The sequence below is a fragment of the Tupaia chinensis genome, unplaced genomic scaffold, assembly GCF_000334495.1.
Source record: "Tupaia chinensis unplaced genomic scaffold, TupChi_1.0 Scaffold145685_1, whole genome shotgun sequence".
NCBI classification, from domain to species: Eukaryota; Metazoa; Chordata; class Mammalia; order Scandentia; family Tupaiidae; genus Tupaia; species Tupaia belangeri.
Genome location: NW_006205542.1, coordinates 1,867,097 through 1,876,108, shown reverse-complemented (window position 1 = coordinate 1,876,108; position 9,012 = coordinate 1,867,097). Strand labels below are relative to the sequence as shown.

Genomic DNA, 9,012 nt, shown 5'->3' with positions numbered 1-9,012 from the left:
CTTTCCCTGCAGCCTTATCTTTTCTTCCTTGTTCTGCTTGCCAACACCCTGGATCATACCTACTATGAAGACAGGATGGTGATGGTTAGGGCTAAAAACCAATGCATGACTGAGTTTATTTTATCTAGACTGCAATCAGCCCTTTTCTCAAATATTTTAAATCCATGGAGAATTCAAGTAGCTTAATCTCAGGCATGAGTAATGAATTTACTCTTTATTCTCAACCTATTTCTCATTATTAAAATTTTAAAGGTAGGAAAACAACTTTGATATGATAATAACCTTTCTTATTAACATTTTTACATTTAATCTTATTACCCAGCAGGCTTTGAAAAACATTGCAATCTACCTGGCCCATTCCTTTAATATAGTACTATTATCCAGTGCTATAAGTGCGAGTTTGTTCTTTCTCAAACTTTCATTAAATTTTATTTTGTTTTCTATATTCTATAGACACAGTTAAATAAAATATATCATGTAGCTCTTGAGAAAGCCTACATTTAGGATACATATTGCTGGTAATTCCTAATGAATGGAAAAGCATTACTCCTGATTTTAAAGGACAACATGCTATAGGCTCAGGACTCAAGAGAATTCTACAACCTTAGACGGAAAGGGGCAGAAGCTTTGTTCTAAACCCTAAATCCCAGCTAAGGGAGATTCCTGGAGGAAAAAAAAAATGCAGACAACAGAGTTGGTTATTTTATAATGTTTCCTTAGGAAATTCTTTCACTTTTAAATGCAAGAGCCACTAAACCACAGGCTCAAGGCTGAATTCTTACACTGTGATTCCAAATAGCTCTGGATGTAATATGGCAAATGATGGCATCTTTAACATTAATTTGGTGCTTTTCTGACCACCACTCCTACTTGAGAACATTATCTTACTTAAGATCATGCATATATTTTCATCACTGTGGATAGATTATCACAGATCTTACGTGTCCTGTCAAACCTTCCCTTACTTCAAGAATATCCTATGAGAGGTCCTAAGAGAGCAATTCAGGTTACATTCAAGGCCAACATAAAGAGATGTAATTTGGACCCAGCCACAGTGGCTTTGTAGGGGTACTGCTGTGTGATACACATATCTGTGATCCTGGTTGGCTCTAGGGTTTGTGGGATGAAGGAAGTTCGTGGCATGAAGACCCTGCCAAGGATTCCCCTCAAAAGAAAATAAATCAAATAAACTTAAAAATAAATTAAGACCCAGCTGCAGTGGTACAGTGCTAGTGTAATTCTCTGCAATGCTGGAAACCATATGGAAGATCAGGGTTTGGTTCTCCAGTCACTTTGTACTTGCTGAGCTCATGCATGCATTCTTGTGATTTTGGGTTGCTGGGAAAGGCTGGGATGGGGGGAGAATTGAAGCATGACATAATGTTGAAGGTGCTTGTCTTTCTCTCTTTCTTTCTCTCTATGAAAAGAAAGAAATAAACTTTGAAATGAGAAATTATTTACTTACATATTGGGAATCCTTTTGATCCAACAATATCCAAAAAAAAGACTAGTTTCAATTAAGTAATGTAATATATGACATTTTGGGACTAAACATTTCGCATAACTTTTCCCTTTAAGCTAGGAATTCCTTATAAGCTTAAGTCTGACTGTTAACAAATTACAATAAAATCTTAAAAGAGTTCAGGAATAAGGCAATTTTTTTTTCTTTTTGTAAAAGAATTTTTTTAATTAAAAGAATATCTGAAAGGCTATTTATTATTTCTGGGATTTCTATTCTTTTCTGTTCATTATCTGAAAGGCTATTTCTCCTCCCTTCCTTCCTGGTTTCTGAAAGTAGGATTTGTATCACTGGTATAATACAAATTCTTTTTTTACTCAGCCTGTCTTTTTACATTTTTCTCCTTATTTCCTAAGGTTTCAAAAAATGACTCTTAAAACTAGTATTTGAAAATATTCTGAAACAGAAAATTTAATGAAGTTCCTATGTTAATACTTGAGGCAGCACTATAATGTTCCCTGTGGACCCTTTCAACCAAGCAGAAGGCTGAGATAATTAGCAGCTTAGAAAGTAAGAGGGTGTTGTCTACCCACAATGCTCTGAATAACGCCTCAAAGGCCCTCACAGAGCCTATGAATCATGGTTGTAACAGGTAGCCTGTTGTCTTCAAAGTGGCAAAGGTATCACTAACAATCATGAAATATCATTCCTTTTGTAAAAGGAGGCATAACTGAAGTAAACTCTAGTAGTTCTCTTTCAGGAAGATATACTGCCATGGATCTTCTGGACATTATCTGGTAACTGCAACCAAGAATCAAAATATGCTTATCCTTTACTTACAACTACCTCCCTTTATAGGCAACTACCAGTTTAGTCTCCACGGTGTATCAAATATTTAACTTCCATTAAAACATATATGTTTTACTTCTGCTTTCAAGTACTGAATTTGACACTGAGGCATGGGGCAAGGGATTGGATGAACTCAAATTGACCAGGATGAGAATACGTCTACAGTAAATTAAAGCTGCTGTATTAAATATAAATGACAAAATTTCATATTAAGGTACTTTGTGTTTCCTACCTAATTTCACAATACTACGTGGTACCTTCTCTATTATTTTCTAAAATATATGCCTATATCTCTAACATTCTCTTTTAAATATTTATTTTAATTTTATTAATTCATTTATTTTAATTTGACCAGAGAGAGAGAGAGAGAAAAAAAGGGAAGGTGAGAAAGCAAGCCACCAGGTCCGGGACTCAAACCATGGTCAGCCATGTGGGAATGTCCAGTGCCTTAATCACCATGCCACCGGTTGGCCCAAACATTCTAATTTTACTGCTGAAAAGTAGGTAATACTTTACATTAAGGCAAGCAGAATTCTAATTTTACAAATGATAGTCAATGGAAAAGAATAGAAATCCCAGAAATAAAACCTGAAAACATACAGTCAAATGATTTTAAAACAAAGGGTATCAGTCAATTCAGTGGTAAAAGAAAAACCTCTATAGCAAATGGTGCTGTAAAAACTGGGTATCCACCTGGAGAAAGATGAAACTGGATCTCTATCTTTCACCATTAATAAAAATCAACTCAAAATGGATCAAAGCTCTAAACCTAAGACCTCGAACTGTTAAACTATTGGTGGAAAACACTGGAGACATTAGGCTATGCAAAGCCTTCTTAAATAAGACCCCAAAAGCACAGGCTATAATCCCAAAATTAGACAAGTTGGATTATATCAGGTTAAGACATTTCTGCACAGCAAAAGGCATAGTAATTAATGTGAATTGACAACCCTCAGAATGAGAGAATATTTTTGTAAACTATGCTTCAGATAAGGTACTGATAACCAGAATACACAGGAAACTTAAGCGGTTTACCATTCCCCCACAAAAAAAATTACTAACTCAGTTAGAAGGTGGGAAAATGAACTCAACAAAAAACTCTCTAAGAAAGACATATAAACATAAAAAAGCATATGAAAAAATGTTCAACATCACTCATCATAAGGGAGATGCAGATTGAAATCACAATGAGATACCATCTAACCCCTGTCAGAATGGCAAAGATTAAAAATACAAAAAATGGTAAGTGCTGGCAGGGCTGTGGTGAAAGGGGAACTCTCCTACACTGTTAGCAGGAAAGTAGATTGGTCCAGCCATTGTAAAAAACAATATGGAGTATCCTCAAAGACTTACAAATAGTACTAACATATGACCCAGCAATTCCACTCATGGGTATCTATCCAAAGGACAGGAGAATTCTCAGTCAGAAAAGTACTTGCACATCTGTTAATTGCGGCATTATTCAAGATTGCCAAGACATGGAACAAAACCAAATGTTCACAAACAGATGAATGAACAGAAAAAGTATGACATATACACTCCATGGAATACTATTCAGTCATTAAAAAACAAGACACTGGAATTTGAAAGAAAGTGGACAAATATAAAGACGCTTCGCGGGCTGTCTGTGGGATGCAGGCATCAGGCCTCAGCTGGACGGCACCTGGCAGGCACCCTCGGCTCCCAGGAAGGACTGTCTGTGAGGCATGAGTTGGGTTCTTTGGTATGAAAGTTCATCTATCCCAAGCCAGGTGTCCACATGCAAAGAGAGGAAGCAGGTCTTTATCAGACAGCATGAGCAAAATGGACTCAATACACTGGAGCCCTAATAAGGACGGAAACTGCGCACCCTAAAAGGAAACGATGGGGAGAACCAGCAGTTAGCAAAATGGCTATGTTGCTGGACTCCCACATAGTCGACCGTCGTTCGCATCCCGGAACTGGTGGCGTAAAACTCACACCGGGCACGTATGCGTGCATGCCCAGGATCCCGAGAGGAGAATGGAGGAGAAGGGATTGCAGCGTGACCATCCCCCCTGGGGGGTGGTTGCTCTCTTTCTGTCTCTATGTCTCTCTCTGTCTGTCTGGTGCGCCCACGCGCCCTATAGCAAAAATCTCTCAAAAAATAAAAAGGAAACAATGGGGAAGCTTCATGACATTGGACTGACAATCATTTCTTGGATGTGACATCAAAAGTATGGACAACAGAAGACAAAAATATACAAGCTGGATGTCCCGAAAGTTAGACCTTGGATACATCAAAGGGACAAGCCACAGAGTGGAGAGCCAGCCCTCCGTGTGGAGAAATGACCTGTGAGTCATAGATTGGACATGGCCTTGTGTCAGACTTGAGAACCCTCACACGTCAACACAGGTGGGAAGTGGGAAAGGCCTTGAATACGCCTTCCTCCAAGAAAGTGCACAAAAGAGCCAAGAACACACGCAGAGATGCTGGATGCCACTTATCGGGAAGGTGTGAAGCACGGCAAAGACACCTGCCCACTGGTGTGGCCATTATCACACACGTGTGCACAGAGAGGGTGTGACATGTGCTGGGAGGCAGTGGAGAAACTGGTGCTTTCGCACACTGTTGGCAGAATGTAAAATGGTGCTGCCTTGGGCCAGTAGGTGGGCTGCCGGTTAAGGCGGCTGGATCTCACATGGCCAATTGCTTGCATCCCAGACCCAATAGCTTATAAAACATACCGGGGCACATGTGCATGTGTGCCCAAAGTCTTGAAAGGAGAATGGAGGAGAAGGGGTTGTGATGTGGCCATCCCACCAGGGTGCTTTCGCACATTTTTTTCTCTGTCTCTGGTGAGCATACACACCCTATAGCAAAATTAAAAACAAAAACATAATTACTGGGCAAGGTGACTATCACTAATAGTGATGTATATTTCAACATAATTAGAAGAAAGGACTTAAATGTTCTCAACAGAAAGAAATGATCACTAGTGAGTTGTCTGAAAAGCCACGATGTATTTTGTTATGCTTTTCTATACAAATGTGTGTCATGACTTGCCAACACCCAGTGTTTGAAGAGGTAGGTGTGCTGATTACTCCGGCCTGGTCCTTCCAGGTGTATCCAGATATTGCTTTGTGCTCCATAAATATAGGCAACTGTAGCCTCTCATTTAAAAATAAAATTAAACTAAAAATGAAAAAAAAAAAAAGAAAGTGGATGAATATGGAAGATTTATTGCTGAGTGAAGCAAGTCAGGCTATGAAAGAGGGACACTGTATGTCTCTACTTAACATATACTGACAGTCCACACTCTATGGTAGAGACTGAAAGACTGAGGACATAAAAGCATTGAAAACAGTTATGAATACTGGAGACAGTATGGAAGGAGGATGGAAGAGAAGAAGAGTGTAGAGAAGGAAATTATGGAGAAAAAATAGACAGGTAAGACATTTGTGGGACACAGAAAAAGTTCATTACCTTTACTACATATAGTATTCTAAGCTGGACTGATCTGAGGTGTAGTTCATGTTGATCAAATTTTCTTTACAAGCTAAATGACGTATAGCAGTCAAATATATAAAATAATAATAATAATAGACATTCAAGTGTGTATATGCATGGTTTGGTAACCATTTGTTAAGCATGAAAAGTTTAGTCTTTCATACTCACTGACAGAAGTATGACTACAAAACCCATTTATTATTCTTTCCTCATCCCCCCCACTTTACTCTTCACTCCCTCCTCTCCAACCATGCTGAACCCCTTGCTATTCCTATTACTCATTTGGAATATCCTGGCCTCAGGACTATGCAGTTGCTGCTTCAGCTGCCTGAAACCATCACCTACATATTTACTTGACTTTCTCTCTTATCTTCTTCAAGTCCTTATTCAAAATGCCACCTTCTCCTTGAGGCTTGCTCTAACTTCTCTATTGATATATACAGATACATCTTCCACTGTAGGACTTCTGATCATACATCCCCTCTCTTTTTCTGATTTCTACTATAATAAACAATTTGTTTACTTACTTGTTTGTTTTCTGTCTCTCCCAAATAGGATGCAAGCTCCAGGAGGAAATAATTTTTGTTTGTTTTTGTTTTATCCCTGTTTTAAACCTACAAGAGTGCCAAGCATTCTTCAAATAATTGTTGAATGAATAAGTTGTCTTCCTGGTAGTAGTAATGGATTTGAGTTCACTACTACTACTTACAATCTGGGATAATGGAAATGAGAAGTAAGTCAAAACTAACTGCCCGGTATATCCAAAGATTGTGGCTAACTCTCCTGAACAGTATAAACTGATGAATTCACTAACAGACCACAAAAATAACATAGACTTTCTGACTGCAAAAATTATATTAAAAGTCAAATAACCTAACAGTGATTAATACTAACATTTGGCTCCTTACGGTATAAGAAAAAAACTAGCAAATTTTCTGCAGTCAAGGAATTGGGTTATTTATTTCTTTCCAAATTTATTTCTTTCCACAAGCCAAAATAACTGGAAACTAGCCCCTAGAACTGGAAGACTTAGAGGAATACTTTTTGAAAGTCATCTTGCTGTTGTTCCATCAGATTCCTTTCTTTCATATATTATGCTTGTATCTTTAAATTTGGGATTATAAAATGTTTAGTTCAGGGAACAGCAGATGGCATAATGTTACATTGCTGGACTCCCATGTAGTCCGCCATGGTTTGAGCCCCAGACACAGTGGCTTCAAACTCACATGGGGCACATGTGCATGTGTGCCCAAAATCCTGAGAGGAGAATGAAACAGAAGGGACGGCAGGTGGTCATGCTCCCTGGGGGCTGATTTCTCATTTTCTGTCTCTTTGTCTCTCTCTGCTTCTTGGCGAGCACAGGTACCCTATAGCAAAAATCTCTCAAAAAAATAAGTAAAATAGGGACCAGCAGTTAGTGTAATGGCTATGTCGCTGGACTCCCATGTAGTCAACTGCAGTTCGAGTTCCGGACTCAGTGGGTTAAACTCATGCAGGGTGCATATGTGTACACGCCCAAGATCCCGAGAGGAGAATGGAGGAGAAGAGATTGCAGCATGGCAAATCACCCAGGGGGGTTGATTTCTCTCTTTCTGTCTCTCCTTGAAAGGAGAATGGAGGAGAAGAGATTGCAGCATGGCAAATCACCCAGGGGGGTTGATTTCTCTCTTTCTGTCTCTCCTTGAAAGGAGAATGGAGGAGAAGAGATTGCAGCATGGCAAATCACCCAGGGGGGTTGATTTCTCTCTTTCTGTCTCTCCTTGAAAGGAGAATGGAGGAGAAGAGATTGCAGCATGGCAAATCACCCAGGGGGGTTGATTTCTCTCTTTCTGTCTCTCCTTGAAAGGAGAATGGAGGAGAAGAGATTGCAGCATGGCAAATCACCCAGGGGGGTTGATTTCTCTCTTTCTGTCTCTCCTTGAAAGGAGAATGGAGGAGAAGAGATTGCAGCATGGCAAATCACCCAGGGGGGTTGATTTCTCTCTTTCTGTCTCTCCTTGAAAGGAGAATGGAGGAGAAGGGATTGTGGCGTGGCCATCCCCCCTGTGGGAGTGATTTCTCACTTTCTGTCTTTCTGTCTGGCGAGTGCACGCACCCTATAGCGAAAACCTCTCAAAAAAAAAAAAAAATCATGCAGCTAAAGCTAGAAACCTGAAGTGGCTTTAAAAAATGTCTACTATTTTTTCACACAGGTCACTGTAAATTACAGAATATTTCATTTTAGTATTATATATAAGCAGATATTTTAGGCGACAGGAAAGAACTAAGAATATGTGATCAGAAATACCACAAGGGAGGATATTCCAATAGGGTAATGGGGAAGCCTTATGAAAAGGTAACATTTGAGAAGGACTCGAAGGGTAAACCAAATAGATAGGTACGCAAGGGTTTCAACAGTTCTTCCTATAATAAGCAGAGATGTTTGAGTAACTGATTTAATAAATAATATTTACTCTCAAGTCAGATGACTTCAAAACTTATTTCCAAAATATGAAGCTAAAATGTCTTGAATAATTTATTTGTTTTGTATTATCCCAAGTTTTTTTTTCTTTTCTTTTCTTTTTTTTGGAGAGGTGTTTTCTTTTTGTTTTTTTGTTTGTTTGTTTTTATTATAGGGCGCGTTCGCTTGCCAGAAAGACAGAGAGAGACAGAGAGATAGAAAGTGAGAAATCACCCGCCAGGGGGCATGGCCATGCCGCAATCCTTTCTCCTCCATTCTCCCCTCAGGATCTTGGGCATGCATGCACATGCATCCAGCATGAGTTTAAGCCACAGGGTCCGGGACTTGAACTGTGATTGACTACACAGGAGTCCAGCAACATAGCCATTATGCTAACTGCTGGTCCCTTATCCCAGGTTTTTGGGGGTTTTTTTATATATATTTTATGAAAGACTTAAGTCCTAGGAGAATAGTAGACTGCTGTTTATGACCAAGACTAGAGTCACATTCTGACACAGCTATTGTCCCGGTGTGCTAGAGTTCTCAGAGAGAATCTCTTGGTCTTGATTCACTGGTGGGGGTGGTCAGTGTTCCTGCTAGTGCCCAGATCAGAAACATGTCCTACATGCATCTTGGGAATGTGAGTTGGCAGGTTCCTTTCCTTATACCCAAGATGGTGCATGCTGTGGTGTGTAATCAACCCTTTGCTCTGCTCTTCTAGGGCTACTACAAAGTCCTGGGGAAAGGAAAGCTCCTGAAGCAGCCTGTCATCGTGAAGGTCAAATCCTTCAGCAG

At 39.5% G+C, this 9,012-nt stretch overlaps 1 protein-coding gene and 1 non-coding gene across 2 annotated transcripts in view; one reads left to right on the top strand and one right to left on the bottom strand.

Annotated features, from left to right (window-relative positions):
- Positions 1 to 9,012, bottom strand: part of LOC114006117 (regulating synaptic membrane exocytosis protein 1-like) — a gene marked incomplete at its 3' end in the record, with an annotated part of 286,386 nt that overhangs the window by 99,136 nt on the left and 178,238 nt on the right. The window lies entirely within an intron of this gene.
- LOC114006126 (small nucleolar RNA SNORA3/SNORA45 family) lies at positions 8,707 to 8,837 on the top strand. The gene has a single exon (XR_003547886.1). It is a non-coding gene; the product is annotated as a small nucleolar RNA SNORA3/SNORA45 family (small nucleolar RNA).